We start from the raw sequence: 19,416 nt of genomic DNA, 5'->3' as shown, positions 1-19,416 counted from the left end.
TTGCAGGGATGTGAAAGCTTTAAATACAGACTAGATCGATCTGATTTCTAGAGTAGTGTTGGTTGAAATTTTATTTGAATTTTTTTTTTTTTTTGATGAAAACAGGGCTGGCTCCAAGAGTGCAACTGTCCAAGCAAAAAAAAAAAAAAAAAGCGAACGTGCCCGAAATGTCGCCCCAGAATTGTGCTGCCCCAAGCATGTGCTTGCTTTGCTGGTGCCTACAGCCGGCTCTGGATGAAAAGTAGCTTTTCAACTGAAACTGCCATTTTGGTCCATTTTCAGTTTTAATTATAGAAAACAAAAAATATTTTCTCTCCCTTCTCTTCCTCCTTTTTTGCAGGGGAATGAAGAGGGGAGAGAGAAGAGAGGAAAAAATAGAGAATTATTCATCTTTTGTTAAAAAGCTGAAAAACTCCACTAAAATCCAACGGATTAAGACTTTGATTTCATTTGAAAATTTTCATGGAAAATACACTTTTGTCCAATCAGCTCTATTTCGTAGCATTTTCCTTTGGGTATTTTATTAAAGGGAGAATTGGCAGCTAGAAATAGAATAGTTTCCTCTTCCTACGTGAAGCAAACAAACTCCTGTTAAAAAGTAGATTGTACATTGCTTGTGAATGTAAAGAAGGGCACAGCCACGTCTCACTCAATTTCAGCAGCTCTGGAACACAAGAATTAACATTGCTACATCTTCTCAATACATTTTGCAGTCAGGTCATACTAGACTGTGGGACACTTAAAAGGAAGACGTTTGTGATAGTGAAAAAACTTTATAGAATACACATCCTCTGGTTCTTTCTTGATTCATTGTTACCCAATGGAACAATAAGAGCACTTCAGATGGGCTTATGTGCTCTGCAGATATTAACTAATGAATCCGCATAGTTTTTTTGTTTACTACGTAGGTGTTAACCCCATTTTAACCCATAGACAAAATGAGGATGAGATGAAGTGACTTGGTCAAAGCCACAAAACAAGTGAGTTTAGCAAAAGAACTCCGGACTAAGGGTGTGCGAATAACCAATTTTTCTGTTCAGTGCCCAAACCAAAAATAATTTTACAATTGTTTTGGGTTAAAAAAAGTTTTGTTGAATTTTTTAGGTTATTTCTTTGTCTATTTATATAAAACGAAGTAAATTTTAAAATGAAAAGTTTGAGCATTGGCCCGCTAAACCCAGCGGGCCATTTAGAGATCTGGAGCAAAAATCTGTCAGGCAGAGTACTTGGTCCTGCTGTGAAGGCAGGGGACTGGACTTGATGACCTTTCAAGGTCCCTTCCAGTTCTAAGAGATTGGTATATCTCCATATAATATACACAGCTAGGAATTGGAAAAATTAAACCTTTAGGGTATTCTGATTTCATTTTGACCAAAACCGTGGTGAATTCAGTACAAAGTTGCCAAATGTTCCAGTTGACCTGACACTGCATTTTTTTGGGGCAAAGTTTTTTATCCAAAAAATTTCATTCAGGGATTTTTCTGACTCCCAGAACGGTGCATTATTTCTTCTCTAGATGACGTCTTGCCTTTATTTTGATACTGGAATTCATCCTCGCTCTAGCAGGACTCCTTTTTTTTTTTTTTTTTTTTTTTTTTATTCATGTGAGGTAACATACTTTCTGTCGTACCCCATCTGCTTCTTTCTGTGCTGTCATCCTCTAAATTTCCTTATCCCTTCAGTATGCCCTCTTCATCTGACATAGTGTCCCTGAGCTGCAGAGGTTGCAGGTTCAACTGGGTAAATGGGGCAACTCCAGTGCCCAAGGGGGAAATACTGCTTGTCAGATCGATGCTGTATTCTCTGTCTGCTTTGACACAGCTGACTGCTGCTGCTTTGCGTGGCTGTTTGTCATACACCAGGCTGAAGAAACACTGATTCCGGAGCCCATTGTGAACCGTTGACACAAATCAGCTGTACGCACATTTTCTCTTCCACTGCTATCATACAAGTTTTAGACCATAGTGCAGGGCATTCTAATAGAGGATTTTGTAAGCTGTACTGGTACATGAAGACTATCTTGGATGCTTTAGCTTTATATTCTAATGTGTGTGAGTTTTTCATTTCAACCTTAGGGGCTATTTCCATTCTCTAAATGTAAAACCAAGGTAACTTAAGAGTGTTGAAAATTATAACCTAGATCTGTTGCTAGCTTAATACAAAAACATGAGTGATCTTTGAACATGGCTGAAAGCAGTATTTCCTAAACTTCTGAATATTGAAACTCTCTTTGGGAAAATTAAACCAAATGTTCTGTAGTGTTCACACCCTGATATTGCTGCATTGTGTGAGGCATGAGAACGTGATAATGAAATGGACTATAAATAGTTAAATTGTCCACTCTAGTTTTTAATGGCTACATTGAGAGAAATGTAAAAACAGTAAAACATAAAATGGATTTTTAAAATTGTCCACTTAAATTGAAAATATATTAATCTTAACATGGGAATGGTGAGTTGGAGGAGCCAAGGCCTCATTAAACTATCAACTCAGTCACTTGCTGATATAAACCGTGATGGTAGAACCCCTAAAGGTAGGTGATATCAGGACACAAACACATGTTGGCGTGAGGGTCAGACAGACTTGCACATAGTTCAGAATCCTATAATTTAGAGGACCATAACCCAAAGTATAATGGTGAGATATAAAAATGGGAGTAAGTTGCATTGAGGAGAGCACTTCTGAAAAGGAGTGGCGTTTAAGGGAAGATGGAAGGGACAGACTGAGAGGTTTGATTTACAGGAAAAAGGATGGTCTAATTGTTGAGTTTATCCTCCAAGTTGTTTCAGCCTGAAGAGTAGGAGAAAGAGTTGGGGACAACTCTCCCCAGATGGGCTAGGGCCACGAAACACTGTAGAGTGAGCACTGCACTGCTTTGTGGCACAGGAAGAGGGAGGCCATGATTTTTCTGCGGCTGTATCAATTTATCAGCCTACAACTTGGCTCTGCTAGCCAGTGACTTGATGATGTCCTTTCTGCAGCCAGTAACCTCTTCCTTTATGGCTTGCCAATGAACGTGTGGATTAGGGTGCGTGTGACTGAGTGAGAAGTAAGCGACGGTGGCACACGGAGCCAGCACAAAAGAGAGGCTCTGGATTTATCCATTATGGTCCTGATTCTACAAGTGTTTTGCACAGCAAGATCTCTACAGCCATGCTGAATCCAGTGCAGACTAGGGGAGATGACAGAGGAACCACCCGAGAAAAGAGTCAGGAACCAGTGAAACAAGCTTGACATCCTGGACAAAATACAGCATGGACGGGACAAAATGCAACATGGTTTTACAAAAGGCAGATCATACCAAACCAACCGGATCTCCTTCTTTGAGAAAGTAACAGATTTCTTAGACAAAACGCAGTGGATCTAATTTACTTCGATTTCAGTAAGGCATTTGATATCGTTCCACATGGGGAATTATTAGCTACATTGGAAAAGAGGCTTCCACATGGGGGATTATTAGCTAAATTGGAAAAGATGGGGATATGAAAATTGAAAGGTGGATAAGAAACTGGTTAAAGGAGAGACTACAACTTGTACTGAAAGGTGAACTGTCAGGCTGTGTAGGGAGGATTATAGTGGTATCCTCGAGGAGATTGTGTTTGACCAATCTTTATTACTGACTTGGCACAAAAGTAGGATATTGCTATTAAATAATAAAGTTTGAGGATGACACAAAGCTGGGAGGTATTGCTAACACAGAGAAGGACCGGGATATCATACAGAAAGATCTGGATGACTTTGTAAACTAGAGCAATAGTAATAGGATGAAATGTAATAGTGAAAAGTGCAAGGTCATGCATTTAGGAACCAATAACAAGAATTTTTGTTATAAGCTGGGGATGCATCAGTTGGAAGTAACAGAGGAGGAGAAGGACCTTGGAGTATTGGTTGATCACAGGATGACTATGAGCAGCCAATGTGATATGGCTGTGAAAAAAGCTAATGCAGTCTTGGGATGCATCAGGCAAGGTATTTCCAGTAGAGATAAGGCACTGGTTATACAAGGCACTGATGAGACCTCATCTAGAATACTGTGTGCAGTTCTGGTCTCCCAGTTTGAATTCATCCTTCTTAAACATGGAACAGGTACAGAGAAGGGCTACTAGGATGATCTGAGGAAAACCTGTTTTATGAAAGGAGACTCAAAGAGCTTGGCTTGTTTAGCCTAACCAAAAGAAGGCTGGGGGGAGATATGATTGCGCTCTATAAATATATCAGAGGGATAAATATCAGGGAGGGAGAAGAATTATGTAAGCTCAGTACCAATGTGCACACAAGAACAAAAGGATATAAACTGGCCATCAGGAAGTTTAGACTTGAAGTTAGACAAAGGTTTCTAACCCTCAGAGGAGTGAAGTTCTGGAACAGCCTTCCAAGGGGAGTAGTGGGGGCACAAGATATATCCGGCTTCAAGACTAAGCTTGATAAGTTTAAGGAGGGGATGGTATGATGGGATAACCTGATTTTGGCAATTAATTGATCTTTGACTATTAGTGGTAAATATGCCCAATATCCTGTGATAGGCTGTTAGATGGGGTGGGATCTGAGTTACTACAGGGAATTCTTTCCTGGGTTTCTGGCTGGTGAGTCTTGCTCACTTGCTCAGGGTTTAGCTGATCGCCATATTTGGGTTCAGGAAGGAATTTTCCTCCAGTGCAGATTGTCAGAGGCCCCAGGGGGGTTTCACCTTCCTCTGCAGCATGGGACACAGTCACTTGCTGGAGGATTCTCTGCACCTTGAGGTCTTTAAACCACAGTTTGAGGACTTCAATAGCTCAGACATAGGTTAGGGGTTTGTTCCAGGAGTGGATGGATAAGATTCTATGGCCTGCACTGTGCAGGAGGTTAGACTAGATGATCATAATGGTCCCTTCTGACCTTAGTCTATGATTCTAGTTCTGATCAGACATGCCAAGCCTGTGAAAAACCACCGCAGAAATTGGGCTTGATTTTGGCTTAATAAGTTGCTTGTGGAATAGTTTTTTGCTTGTTGGTTCTATTTTTTTGATCAGCTGTCAGCAAGGCGGGGGAGAGAGGGGTGCACAGTGGGCCCACCCCAATCCCAGCCTGCCTGCTGGCTGGATCTAGTCACATAGAGTTGGAGTTCTTAGGGTTTGGCTTGTTTTGGCCTTGTTTTGAAACGGGATTCACTTGATTTTGGGCTTATTGTGAAAATCAGGGTGCTTCTTTACTGTGTGAAAGTTGGCAACTGTGGATCTGATCCCTGGGCCAGTGGGACTGGAAAATACCAACTTTTCCTGATATTTGATACAATCTACTACTCTTCACATTTTGAATGTGGATGCACTGGGGGCATTTAAGAAGACAGCCAGCCCTTGCTGCCCCATTCCCTCTGGCCTGGGGTACAGCTGTTAGATAACATGCCTGCCCTGCACTCTATACCTTAAAGGTTCCCATGGCTCATAGTGAAGCCCTGCCCTGGAAGTCATCCTGTGCATGCTCAGAGGCACCTGCACTTCAAACTAGACTGCCCAAAGCCACCAGCAAGGAGAAGGCTCAGTCCTGCACTGGCAGGGAGGGATTTGTTCAGTGCTCAGGCCCTGGCCTGGCCTTGCTCCCACAGGCTACAGCCTGATGGAAAAGTCTGGAGAGAGAGAGACACACACTCCGCGCAGCACCTGCCCCCTCGGCCTGCGCTGCAGCGCCCCCTGCAGCGGAGAAGAGAGAGAAGCGAGGGGAAGGCAGCACCGCGCTGCTAAACCTGTAAGCAGCGTAAGGAGCGGCCGCTGCGTTCATCTCCGCCTCGCCCGGACCGATCGCTGCCCATTAGCTTCCACCGGGAGCAGAGCCGGGGCGGTCGGGGACACCGCAGGCAAGCGAAGCGTCTCCTCCCCCACCTGAGCTGCACTAGAACCGGTGCCTGAGCAGAGGTACCGCATGCTGCACCCCCTCGCCAGTGGCGGCTGCTGCTTCTTCCTTCGGAGCCGTGATTGCAAAGTGGAAGGTGAGGCTGGATTCTCCCCCCTGGCAAACAGCTGCCTGCAGCTGCTGAGGCTGAGCAGGCAAAGGACCCAGGATCGGGGCGCGTGGGGACCCTGCCCGCAAGCCCTTGGAGGAGAGGGAGGGAGGATTTTGTGCCGGGGGGGTGGGGGTCAATGAGCGTGGCTTTGTCTAGCACGAAGGCTCTTCTCCCGATCCAGGACGGCATGACCCGTGCAAATCCCTGTCCCCATTGTCTGTCTCGGTACCCGCCTGGTGGGAGACGGGCCAGCTTCCTGGGGGCGTGCGTGCAGAAAATGGATACCTTCTCGGTAAGGTTAGCCAGAGCGTGATCCCTTCGCTTCAGTGAGCTCTGCCGCTTTGCTGGGACAGCTGCAGTCTGCTTGGTGTCCCAAGGCACCTGCAGGGACTTCATAAAGTAGTGAGGGTGTTAGCCCCCGAGAGATGGGGGAGGACACGGGCAGAAATGTAACCACCGCAAGAAGGGCAGAAGAGAGAATTTCCTCTAACTTGTGCATTAACTCCACGCAGACACTGTGTCTTGGTGCAGTATTGATCTTCGTATTTCTAGCATGCTCCTTGTTCTGGGCGTACTGTATATATGGGAAAATACAAATTAAAGTTAGATTTCGCTCCCCTCCTTCATGGATTTTTTCCCCCCACTTTGGTTTCTGTTAAGCCAAACACACCTGGAATACATAAAGCTGCAGTCAGACTGTTCTGTTCTTATCTAGTTCTGTTTTTTGTCCGGCTAGAGGGCCAGTTCAGCACCCTGCGTTATTTTGGCAAAACGTGTCGGTCTAAATATATTATTGCAGAGTTTTACAAGGCTAAATAGTCGGCAGCATAATATAGCTGAATAGTATTGTGCTCAAGTTCAGATTGTAAAATAATAGAACTTGTTCAGGTAGAAGTGTAATCGTTAGTGGACATTTTTTAGTAGGTCTCGCTTATAAAGTAGTTCTACAAGTGTGTATTCCCAATTATAATTTGTCTTGGCATTGTTCTCGGTACAGACCTATTCAGTGGGTGTAAATTGGCATAGAGCCATTAAAGTTAATGGAGCTATGCTGGTTTACAAGAACCTAAGGATCCAGTTTGTGATTTTATTTTGATGAGATCTAGTTATATTTATGCTGCTTTTTAATACTGTTCGTAATAAGTCTTAAAACTTTATCTACAGAACTAGTAATGAGCATTGTGATCCATAAAACACAGTATTGCAGTCCATGAACTGTATAGTATTTTATTGTGAGGATACATGTCACTATAGAGTAGTTACACTGCTAAACAATAATAAGGTCTCTACTCCAAAGAGTTTATAATTATAGAAGATTAGGGTTGGAAGAGACCTCAGGAGGTCATCTAGTCTAATCCCCTCAAAGATTTCAAAGATAATGGCCAATGGGTCTGCAATCACATCAGCCAGCATCCTCGGATACAATCTTAAAAGACAGGAGTGGGAGCATTACAATACAGAACACACAGTGGTATGTGGTCTCTGTAGTTGGCAGACTTCATGGAACAAGTGGGTTTAGAACAGAATATATGTTTGGGTTATGCACGCCTGAATTATAGCATGTGCAAAGTCAGTTGATGGGAGTTTAACAATGGTTTTTAAAGTGCATTGCTTAACTGTTAGAAATATAAAGTTGACTTTCAGCTCAGGCAACCTTGGTTAAGCTCCTACTGGAGTTAGCTGGAACGAATTTCCTTTCTGGGCTCATGCAGTGCCTGAACCTGCAGTTTCTATTCGCTCACAGGCTACCCACTTATGTCAGTAGGAGTTCTTCATTAGCACAGACTGCAGGATTGGATCCCTAGGGTTGATTTCTGTTTACACTCCATGAGAGTCCTTGCTTAAGTGTTAACATGCATCCTACATCTTTCCACAACCAGCACCAGATCTAGTCAGCGGGTGAGGGCAATCAGCTAGATGGTTATTGTCCGGCCACCAAGACTTTAGTAGGAATCAGAATAGGTCATCTATACTGATCAGCTGCCGATGGCTAAACTTATTCTGTGCCCCAGTGTGTTACGGTGTTATAGGCCAAATATGGAGCTCTTGCCTGTGGTCATAAGGGACCCATTCGCCTGGAACAAATGGAACTATAGATCCTGAATTCTGTTTAAAAAAGCATCACCCCTATTTTAAACATGCTTGGCAGCTATATTTGCTTGTATCTTCTAGTGCTTATAATAGGAGTCTGGAAGCCATGATTCCTGGGTTCTGTTCTCAGCTCTTCTACAAACTCGTTTTGTGCTCTGGGGCAAGTCCTCTAGCCTCTTTGTCCTTCAGTTTCCACACATGCTACGTGGGGATAAAATACTGTCTAAGAGCTGCATTGTGGTGCATAATGTTTGTAAAGGAGTTTGAGAGCCTGGAATGAAAGGTGCTTTAGAAGGGTAGAGTTTTCTTCCTGTTTATATTGGTGAGGTTGTGGGGAGGATGACAGGCGAATAGGAGATGTGAGCTAGAAACAATGAAAATGGCTTATTTGGGGCGCTTGAGGGGTTTCCCAGAAAACCCACCTCCGATTGTATTTTTGTTCCTGGTGCCTTTTCTGGAGAACAATCCCAAATGTAAAGGTAACCGTGTGTTCAGGCTACACACTTGACTTCTGGTGTGCATGTCCTTGGGAGCATGTACACACATGGGCCATGAGCTAAGCAAATCCCCTGTGGTCCTTTCTTCTGTCCAGGACACCTAGTTGTTGGGTAACTTGAACAGAGCATCATCTGAAAGACATGGGTTAGATCAGCCTTGGCAGGGAGGTTCTCATGGATGGGAATGGCTTACTAGCTTTTTCAGAGCACGCAGACTTGCCAGCTAACCTGATGGAAATACTCATGTGTATGTTTAAAAACAGTCTTGAGCCAAAGCCCATTGAAGCCAATGGGAAGGCTCAAGCTGATTTTAATGGGCTTTAGCCCTAGGTTCCAGTCTTGCAAACCCGTACACAACATGCTTAATAGAGTGTAAGTTTGTAGGACTGGTGCCTGAGAGGAAAATCCCAGACTGGCTTCTAGCAGGGCTCACAGCTCTGCAGCAGGAGGGCATAGACTTAACCACTCTGGCTAGGCTTTAAAAGGGAATTGGGTGTCTTATGACCAATCGCTACATTTTATCATATATACCAGGATTCAGATTATCAGTCCCAGGTGCGAGGACCTAAGATGGCTGCTAAAGGGAGCAAAAGTGGACTTCTTTTCTCTGCTCCCTGTGTACGTGGTAGAATTGACTGATTTATGGGGATTATTCTGTTTTCCTCCAGAATATCAAAGATTGGCATCTGGTTTAGGACAGATACCAGTTTAGATGGACCACTGGCAATTGCAATGGCAGGTCAGTCCAGACTGTTGCTATTCATGATCCAGTGAGCCCTGTTCTGCCATACTGATCAATGATGTGTTTGCATTTTGAGGTATGATTGATATTGTCAGGAGCAGCATTCTAATCAATGGCAAAGGCTTTGCAGTGCTCAGAAATGTCTAGTCAGCTGTCTGTTGCCCCAATGCAGGCTTTCCAGGTGTGCCGTCTTTGTCATCTCTCAGATAGCTGCATGGCTTTCTGTGCTGGAGCTGTTGTTCATTGGTCTTTGACCTAAGCCAGCATCCTCATGGGACCAGGTGGCCAATCAAGCAAAGGTCCTTCTGACCCATTAGTGATCAGTGTTGGATGGATGTGTATACCTCCGTCACATTTAAAAAGAGAGTGATGGATGCATTTTTAAGAAATGAGGCAGTGTCCCATCTCCTTGCTGACACACAATGTTGCGGTGTGATGCAAAGATTCTGTACATATAGGAGGTCTGATTCTCAACAAACTTTTACTGGGGATAGTCAGTTAGACCTATTGAAGGTGAATGTATATCACTAACTTTCTCCACTTCCCTACACCTTCTGTAATCATCTACACCCTTGCAAGGTGAGTGTGGAATCAGGCCAGGGTGTCTCCATATGCTCATTTCTTCGATACGCTTCTTGCACATAAGCCCAGATCTTGCCTGCTTGCTCCTGCAGGAATACATTGCATATAAATAACTTCTGTGCTGAGGAACAGACCCCTGAGGGTCTGGCTACACTGCAGCTGTGAGGTTTGATACCCAGCATGGGTAGACAGTCTTGTGCTAGCTGGCTAAAAATAATAGTGTGGCTGTTGCAGCACTGACAGCAGCTTGGGCTAGCTACCCCAGTCCAAGCCCACCCAATCTCCTGGGTCCAAGTTCGGGTGGCCCACCAAGCCCCTGGGTCTCAGCTTGAATGGTTAGTCTGATCTGCCACCAATGCCGCAACGTCCACACTGATATTTTTAGCATGGTAGCTCAAGCTGAGCTAGCAGGAGTCTGTCGACCTGCCCTGGGAATTGCAACTCCCGCTCCTGTGTAGGCAGCCTCTGAGATGGGAATGTCTGAAATAAAATCCCCAGTCTTGAACAACCTTTTGCAAAAAGCTAAAGGATTTGGTGCCGTGCAGAGTACAGTAATTGCACTGGAATCTCTAGAAGTGTATTCTAGCCTTGGATTAATAGCTCCTAGCAAGGTACATGACTCAGTCACGTAGATGTTTTCACAGCCTTGGAATAATTATATAGTTTGCCTATAGCTGTAGCCAGTTTAACCGAAGAGATTGAGTTCGCATAGATTGCTACATCCCTCTGGTTCAGGCGCTTCAACAAAGCATTTATTCCTGGTATCCTGTTATTAGCTATAGATTGCTTTGGGGAGATCCTTATTGCCTGAAATACTAAAGAAGGGCGAAGTGTTATTTTCACAGAGGAGTTAGATTGAAAACATCCAGTGCTCTTACTGGAAGGTAACACTACTTTTATTCTTAGAATCCAGAATGATAACACACAAGAACCCAAAAAACAGAGAGAAACAAAGCTGGCTGCTCCCTGAAACAGACACGCTGCTTATCCTACCTTCCTCTAGGTTGACTGGCTGCAGAGCTGATTGCTGCTAGGCCCAGATCACACTGCACACTTTCCTACAGAGTCCCCTGCTTGCAAGCAGGACCAGGAAAGCCCCTGACAATTATAAGTGATCACAGTTTTAACTACACCACTGATATGTGGCTAAAGAGGCTTTACATATATCGGACGCAACACTAAGTTCAGATGTTTGTGGAAACACGCCTGCTGCTCTAATGGTGGGCAAAATCAGTAGAGTGGTGATGTCCACTGGAGCAAACTATGCAGTAAGTTCTAGCACAAGCTTTTGGGGTCAAAGGTCCTAAATTCAGATATTGTTAATTGTTATAGGACCTGATCCAAAGCCCAAAAAGGGCCCAGCTGAGTGTAAGTATAGACCAGTTTTATGCACAGTCGTCATCATTTCACCAGTAGGGCTGCTTGAAAATTTTCCAGCAAAACCCTCTGCATTTTCAGTGAAAACTGGGGTTGGGTAAACAAAAATTTGTGGTAAATTTCTGTGTTGTGTGTTCAATTTTTTTTCTTTAAAAAAAAAAACAAAAACACAACTCCCTCCACCCCTCCCAAAAAACCTTTTTTTAATGAAAAAGTTTAAAATTTCCACACACACACCTATTTTCCACCCAACTCTATTCGCTAGCCACTTAGAGTAGGCATATCTAGGGTGGAGCCATGGTAGTTACTTGACAGTTTGCAGCCATGTTATATAGCCGTTTCGGACAGGAAGTGAAGAATAAGCATATCCAATTGAAACTGGATCAGAGAAGCTATAAATGATGGCTCTGCAAAATAGATATATGTATTTTAAACTATTCTGAAATGTCAAAGTGTCTCCTAGGAGTCCTTTCCTTTCACAGAAGTGTTACTGTGACCCTTGGAGGAGAATAATGCAGAGGAACATGTTAATCTCTTAGTTATGTGGTTGAGGTTGTGGAGCTGCTGGCAGACGTTTGACATTGTGGAAAGCTGCCACGAAGGCGTGTCTGTTGGATGGCTGTCTTTTTTAACTGAATTTCTGTTCTTCCATTGTTGCCTGTCATGAGCAAGCTAAATCTAGGGTTGGAAGCTGCCAGCAAACGCAAATGCATGCATTTGTGTCCTACGTCTGAGTGCTTTTGTTTCTAAGAAGCTAATGTGGTATTCATCCCACCCCCATACACTCCCAAGAAAACAGGATCTTAAAATTTCAGGAGGGAACGTGCGGGGTGGGGGAAATCAGAGGAATTGAAAGGATCAGAATAAGCAGCTGTTCTGTGTCAGCCAAAAACCTAATGGAATAGAGAGTGACTGTTTTGGGTTATATCTTGGAAGTCAAATCTGCATTTGAAAGGAGACTTCAGTCTACAAAAAGGTTGTGCTTTTGGCTGCAGTGGGCTGTTGGGTTACTACTTATTCAGGCCAAATGTTGCATTCCTTTCAAAAAAACAGTGCTTAGAGTGAACCAGCAATATTATATCCCATCCACGGAAGTCTAGTTTGGTTTGTTCATAAGATCGTTTGAATAAAAACACAACATACTTTTTTCTCTTGTTCTATAAATAGACCCAGGAGGGTTTGAGAAACCAGCCTGGTAAGCCAGCTCTTTTTGTTGTGAGCCAAGCTAAGAGTAGGTGGTAATTAATTAAAGCTAACTGCCTGGCACTTTCAAATAAGCCTCTTCATGCCTCGGCACTGATTCAAGAGGCTCAGACTCAGACATTGAGTTTGCAACAAAGCAGTGCACAGTATTAACCGTTTTGCTGACGTTGTAGTAAAACGTTGTAGTAGCTTTATTGTGTATTTTATTATGCTTTCCCACAGAAACCCGTAATGATAATGCTCTTTCAACAAAAAATCAGCAGTATGTTATTTTAACTGTAAGCTATACTTTTCTCCATCTCACAGAAACACCTGCTCAAGCTATGTGTTCCAGGTCTGTATTTTCCCTGGGTCTTGGATCCATTTGGTTCAGCCCATTATAGACTAAGTTCAGCTCTGATTCTAGATCGGAGATGGGCAAACTATGGCCCATGGGCCCGTCCTGCCCAGCCCTTGCTGTCCCCCATCCTCTGCAGCCTCAGCTCGCCGTGCCGCCAGCACACTGGGCGGTAAGGCTGTGAGCTCCTGCCGGGCGGCGTGGCTGGCTTCAGCCGGGTGGCGCGGCACAGGGGTGGATTTACCAGCAAACACAGGGTGCCCTGGCATGGGGCCCCCCCAACAGCAGGGGCCCCCAGGGCCAGGCACTCGGGCAGCTCAGCACCAGTGCATCCCCTGCGGGAGGAGGGGCTGCACTGCGGGAGCGGGGGAGAGCAAGGAGGGAGGCTCACCTACAGCCTCAGGGGAGCAGGTGGGAGGTATGGGTGGTGGGAGCGCTGTGAATGCAGGCCGGAGGACTTGGGAGAAGCAGTGGGCGGCCGCGCAGCTGGCAGGAGAGAAGCGGCGCTTTGAAGGGGAAATCTCCGCTTTTCTCTGGCTGTGTGGCTGCCCCTGCTCCTCCTGAGTCACAGGGTCGCATTCCAAAAGGGGCTGGCGAGGGAAGGGGTCCCGGGGAGGGCGGTCAGAGGGCAAGGAGCAGGGGCTGTTGGATGGGTCAGGAGTTCTGAGGGGGGCACTCAGGGGGCAGATAGGGGGCAGGGGCCAGGCTGTTAGGGGAGGCACAGCCTTCCCTACCCAGACCTCCATACAGTTTTGCAATCCAGATATGGCCCTGAGGCCAAAAACTTTTCCCACTCCTGTTCTAGATCCACTTACCCACAGTGTTGATGATTTTGGATCCAGGGTTTGGTTCTGGTTCACTTGTTGTTATAACAAGCACATTTAGATATTTTACGTGTGACAAAAGACACCTGGGAGTAGTGGGGGGAGAAGGAGAAAAAAAAAACCCTTTACAAATTCACCAGGCTGGATTTTCCAAAACATCGCACACTTAATTTGTATACTTGATTCTCCTAACTGTAAGCACCAGTTTGGTATCTGTGGCCAAATGACCAGTTTTTACTTAATCCTACAGGATGCAGACATAGGATTGCACGCATACAGTTTTGAAAACCTGACCATACGCTGCAGGGGTGGGCAACCTGTGGCTCTTCACAAGTTAATATGCGGCTCCTTGTATAGGCACTGACTCCGGGGCTGGAGCTACAGGTGCCAACTTTCCAATGTGCCAGGGCGTGCTCACTACTCAACCCCTGGCTCTGCCACAGGCCCTGCCCCCACTCCACCCCTTCCTGCGCCCTCCCCTGAACCTTCTGTGCCCTCACTCCTCTCCCCCCCCAGAGCCTTCTGCACACCACAGAACAGCTGATCAGGTGGGAGGGGAGGTGCTGATTGGTGGGGCTGCCGGTGGGTGGGAGGCGCTAGGAGTATTGGGGGGTAGCTTATGGGGGGCTGATGACGTATTATTGTGGCTCTTTGGCAATGTACATTGGTAAATACTGGCTCCTGCTCAGGCTCAGGTTGGCCACCCCGATACACTGTTTTTACACCAGGGAAGAAACACTAAAGGCCTTTTGCTCCCACCCACTTCCCAAGCCAACACACCCTCTGAAGTTGCTTGACTGATGCTAATCTTGAAGCTGACATTGACAAGCATTTGCTGACAAACTGCTGCTGAGCCCATGAGGAGTTTTTCAAGTTCACTTTCTCCCAGCGAGAATCAGGCTGGGCGCTGGAGAATTAATTCATTTAAACCTTAGGTAAGCCAGTGTCATTGAAACATTTTTCTCTGTACTCTGTACTGAAGCAACTCAGAATATCCCCTCACCCCCCCGCACACCTGTCACATCTGGTAGCAAGTAGGGTCTTGTCCTAGTTTTCCATCGTTGTTAAGTCATGTATGCTTTGGAATTAACTTGAAGTAATCATGCCCTTGGGGAAGAGCAAAAACATAATCTTACCTTCCTGGCGTATACTGGGGCAGGAAGCTACTGAGGGACACAACAACTTCTGTGCTGAAGTAATGGTTTGTGTTTACTTTCTTTTATTTAAACATACTATGGACTTGCTAATTTGGCAACGCCACATGCGGCAGGGAGGATTCATTACACCAATGGCTCTCAACCTTTCCAGACAACTGTACCCCTTTCAGCAGTCTGATTTGTCTTGTGTACCCCCAACTTTCACCTCACTTAAAAACTACTTACTCACAAAATCAGACATAGAAATACAAGAGTGTCACAGCACACTGGCACTGAAACATTGCTTACGTTCCCATTTTTACCATATAATTATAAAATAAATCAATTGGAATGTAAATATACTTGCATTTCAGTGTGTAGTATATTGAGCAGTATAAACAAGTCATTGTCTGTAATGAAATGTTAGTTTGTACTGACTTCGCTAGTGCTTTTTATGTAGCCCATTGTAAAACGAGGCAAATATCTAGATGAATTGATGTACCCTCCTGGAAGACCTCTGTGTACCCTTGTTTGAGAGCCACGGCATTCGGCCATGTTTGTAAAGCACTCTGACATCTTGAGTAGCACTAGAGAAATGCTGGGTATGATTAGCAGTGGGATGGTATTAACTTTAATTCTGCAATTCCACTTTTCACTCTAGAGCTGCACTCTCTCTGGAGGGACTCAAAAGCACTTTTGCAAACATTAATTAGGCTCACTGCTGGGGCGGGCTGAAAAATTGCTGTCAAAACTTTTTTTGATGGAAAATTGGGTTTTTAGGAAAATGAAAATTTTGGCGACAAGTGTCTGATTTCTGTGAAAATCTTGCTTTTTTTTTTTCTGTTGAAGATTAAAAATTTTGATTTTTTTTTTCATATTTTGATTTTTTTTTCTCCAAAAAAACATTTATTTTCTGCAGCAGAAACTAAACCCTTTTCCCAACCTGTTGTACTCCCACCATGCCTGGGAGGGAAGTGTGGAGTACAGAGAGGTTATCATGCTGAAAAGCAGATACTTCTGGGGTGGAAACCAGGCAATGTTCAAAGCACGCACAAAGCTACATGGGAATCTGGAGCCACTGAGCGCATCTCCAGTTGTATTTGGTAGAATGTAACCGTGTGAGTTTGAGTCCTGGTCTACACTACAAATTTATGTTAGTGTAACTACGTCACTCAGCTGCCACCCCCACTGTCTCCTGGGACCCCAGAACTTTGACATGCTGATCCTGAGAGTTGTGCTGACCAGATAAGGGCCAAAGCGAGGGACCCAGATGCCATTGCCACCTCTGCTGGCTCCAGCTGAATCCCAAACACTACCTGAGATGAAGCGGGATCAGACTTTAACAACAGCTCCAGCCCATCTCAGCTAACTTCTCTTTTCTGCAAAAGGGCAGTTGGTAGCACCTCTGATACTGTTCAAGAGACTGACAAACACGAGGGCTTTTCAGCCAAAACACTCCTCGGTCAAAGAGAGAGGGAACAAGGGATACTGTTAATATGAAAGCCTTATTTACTACTTTGCATTTCAAATGTTTTTCCTTCTTTTCTTCATCTTTAATAAAAGGTTACAAGGATGTTTAATGGTGTGTTTGCCAGGGTTCTAAGCAAGCTGAGGTCTCTGCACACCAAACCCCCGAACCTTGTTTAACACTGTTTAATTTTGGACAGTGACTGTATTATGTTAATACTTTTAGCCCATATATTCTACAACAGTCCATCTAGTCTCTGATTCTTCCTCTGACAGTGGCGGGTCTGAGACATTCTGGGGGAAGGTGCAAGAATCCTGAAGTGAGCAATTATGGCATAACCTGTCCAGAGGAGAGGTTCCTTTTCTAATCTTCCTCATCAATTAGAAGGTGCCTTATACCCTGAGGCATGAAGGGTTATATCCCTACAAGCCTCTTGTGTATGTGCGCACATAATATTACTGTCCTATTGTGGATATTCTCACTATCCATTTAAATGTCAAGTCCTGGTGTTTGGTTTTTACTCCTGCTAAGCTCTTGGCTAGTTCTAATTTGCAGCAGTCATTCTACAAGCTGATTATGTGTTTGCATTTAAACAAAAAAAGTTTCTCTCAGTCCAGCTGCTGAAGACCAGGTGTTCCCATCACAAAAACAACCACCACCCTATCACTGACCGGTAGAACTGCTGATCTTGAAGCTGATTTCAAGAACATCACTTTGCTTCGCAAGTCAATCCCTGTCCAGGTAGCTATTTCCTTTATCTGCTTCCTGATAATTGATGTATTTGACAGTTCCCAGACAGCTACGGAGATGGTGATTGATGGGCAGTCAGTCAGGATGTGGCTATCACTGCCTAGTGTGAAATAAGCCTAAAGGAATGGCAGACCTTAGCTAACTGGTCCTCCATTAGTAGGGTCCTTCAGATAAGACACTTAGTACAGCTATTGCAGTGTACTTAGTACAGTATTGCAGTGAACCCAGAGGCCTCAAGTGAGACCAGAGCCCCATTGAGCTAGTTGTACAAACATGTAGGAAGACACCAGCCCTACCTCATATAGTTTCAATAAGATGGACCAAATAAGTGATAGAGGAGAGAGAATGGTCTGCGGACTGGGGTGGAAGGAGATCTGGGTTCCGCGACACACTCAGCCAGAGCTTTGTTGCAATAGTGGTGGTGGCATCCGAAGCCGATCTGCAGTCATCTATTACTTAAGGTCAAAGTCCTGCATTCCCTCTGGCTTTGATAAGTAATGGGTTGAAAGCTGAGGAATGGTAAAACCAACTGACATTTGACATGCTCTCTGTTTATAACTTTGTCTTTGTGGGTTATATATCAGTTTGGAATCTTAACAGTTTCGACCTGCATGTGACCCCCGTAGGGTGTATGCTATACCCCATCCCTCCCAGCTGCTAGGAAGGTAAGGTCTGCCACAAAAAGGACAGTGTTCACAAAAGGAGCTAAATGTTGATGATAGTTTGTTTACTTGAGTGAAAGCAAGTGTCCGGGCTAAAAATATGTAAAGGCTTTTGCCATCCTTTCAGTCTCCGTGATTGATCTTTTCACTCCTTGTCCCTTTGTGATACAGCGTCACTGGGAAGCAATGCACCACACTAGGGATCTTTTCCTACAGTCTGCTCCCTCCCTGTTTTGCAGAAGCTGGGTGTCCATACCAAGAGAGCTGCAAGGAGCCCCACTTGTCTTGCTTTGCTTAGGATCTTCCACATACTGTGAGCAGCCTTGAAATAGAATACATGCCTTTGCTGTCTAGAGATGGTTAGGGAGCAGCAGTACAGTCAGAACTCTTGAGAGAGTTTTCATTGTTAAAGTAGACACAGCCTGTCATTGGTTTGTAAAATCTATCAAACGTTTTGAGATCTTTGGTGAAAGATTGAGTGTTATGAGCTTGGCTAAGAAGGGAACAGAACATCCAACCCCCAGAAGATCCTTTGCCCTCCAGTGCACCAAGTGATGACCCTTCTTCTCCACTTTGCCTCTCCTGGCCTTTGCTATCCCCATGATGATCAGCTCTAAGGAGAGAAAAAGCAGCATTTGTAAAAGTCTGATCTTTCTGCTGTCTCTCCCCCGTGTGTTTTTTTTCTGGTGTCACCCTAAGCCGTGCCATTTTGTAAACATCAAGGTATGTTGCTGTTGGGTAACCCTCAATAAAATGTTTGTGTCCTTTTCTTATCACCCACTGTATAAACACAGGCCTCTCTGTTCACTGCTGTTTGCTGCATGGTATAGTTAATCAGGACAGATCTAATTAACCACATTGTGCCTTCTGAGACCTTTTTTTGTTTACAGGTCTGTTTAGGAATGCTAGGTAATGAAGCTGTGGTCAGGTCCTGAGCATGTGGGATGTGAGAGGTTAGGGTCAGTGCTTTGTAATGAGGTTAGTGTTTCTGGAGACTCTAGTGTATGTGAAGGGTGGGGTTTGTTTTTGTATTTGCACCTCCTGGCAGTGAGGATAATAATCAAACCCCTTTTGTTCCTCCAGCTGTCAATTGGATGTGCTCCCACTTACAAATGTAACTCAACCTGAGGTTATGTGGGAGAATACGAGTCTGTCATTCAAATAAGAGACGGTTCTTGCATATCTCACTTGATAAGAGAATCCCTTATCCGTAGGTTGGATAATACTAACTCTTAGCGTGCCTGGAATACCACTACCTTCCATCCAAGGATCTCGACATCATTAAATATAGACTGAGGAATCTAACTGCAGTGCAGTCTGCATATGGGGAAATTGAGGCACAGAAAGGTGGAGGGACTTACCCAAGGTCACACAGGATTTTTAGGGCCAGATTTCCAAATGGATTTAGGTGCTTAAGGATGCAGCTTAGGCACCTAGTGGGATTTTCAAAAGCACCAAAGCAGATTTGATGCTTCAGTCTGGTTTCAATGGTACTCAAGTACCTTGCCACTAAAGGTACGGCTACGCTGCCAAGAAAAACCTGTGCCATAGAATCTGAGCCTGGATCAATTGACTCATGCTTGTGTGATTGGGCTGTGAGGCTAAAACTAGCAGTGTAGATGTTCCCACTCGGGTTGGAGCCTGGGATTTCAGAGCCCAGGCTTCATCCTGAGCAGGAACATCAACTCTGCTTTTTTAAGCCTCCCTCAGGGGAAGGGATAGCTCAGTGGTTTGAGCATTAGCCTGCTAAACCCAGGGTTGTGAGTT

General features: G+C 44.7%; 1 protein-coding gene across 2 annotated transcripts in view; it reads left to right on the top strand.

The window, feature by feature from the left end:
* The first annotated feature begins 5,741 nt into the window (after window positions 1-5,741).
* The window catches only part of VWA2 (von Willebrand factor A domain containing 2), a 61,821-nt gene continuing 48,146 nt past the window's right edge, over window positions 5,742-19,416 (top strand). For both annotated transcript variants that reach the window (XM_032764167.2, XM_032764165.2), the window contains exon 1: window positions 5,742-5,965. The gene's annotated coding sequence lies outside the window, so the exon portion shown is untranslated. The remainder of the gene's footprint in view (window positions 5,966-19,416) is intronic.

Source organism: Chelonoidis abingdonii, chromosome 15 (assembly GCF_003597395.2).
Source record: "Chelonoidis abingdonii isolate Lonesome George chromosome 15, CheloAbing_2.0, whole genome shotgun sequence".
In the NCBI taxonomy this organism is placed as follows: domain Eukaryota; kingdom Metazoa; phylum Chordata; order Testudines; family Testudinidae; genus Chelonoidis; species Chelonoidis abingdonii.
The sequence above is the reverse complement of the archived record's forward strand: the minus strand, read 5'-3'. Positions and strand labels throughout refer to the sequence as shown.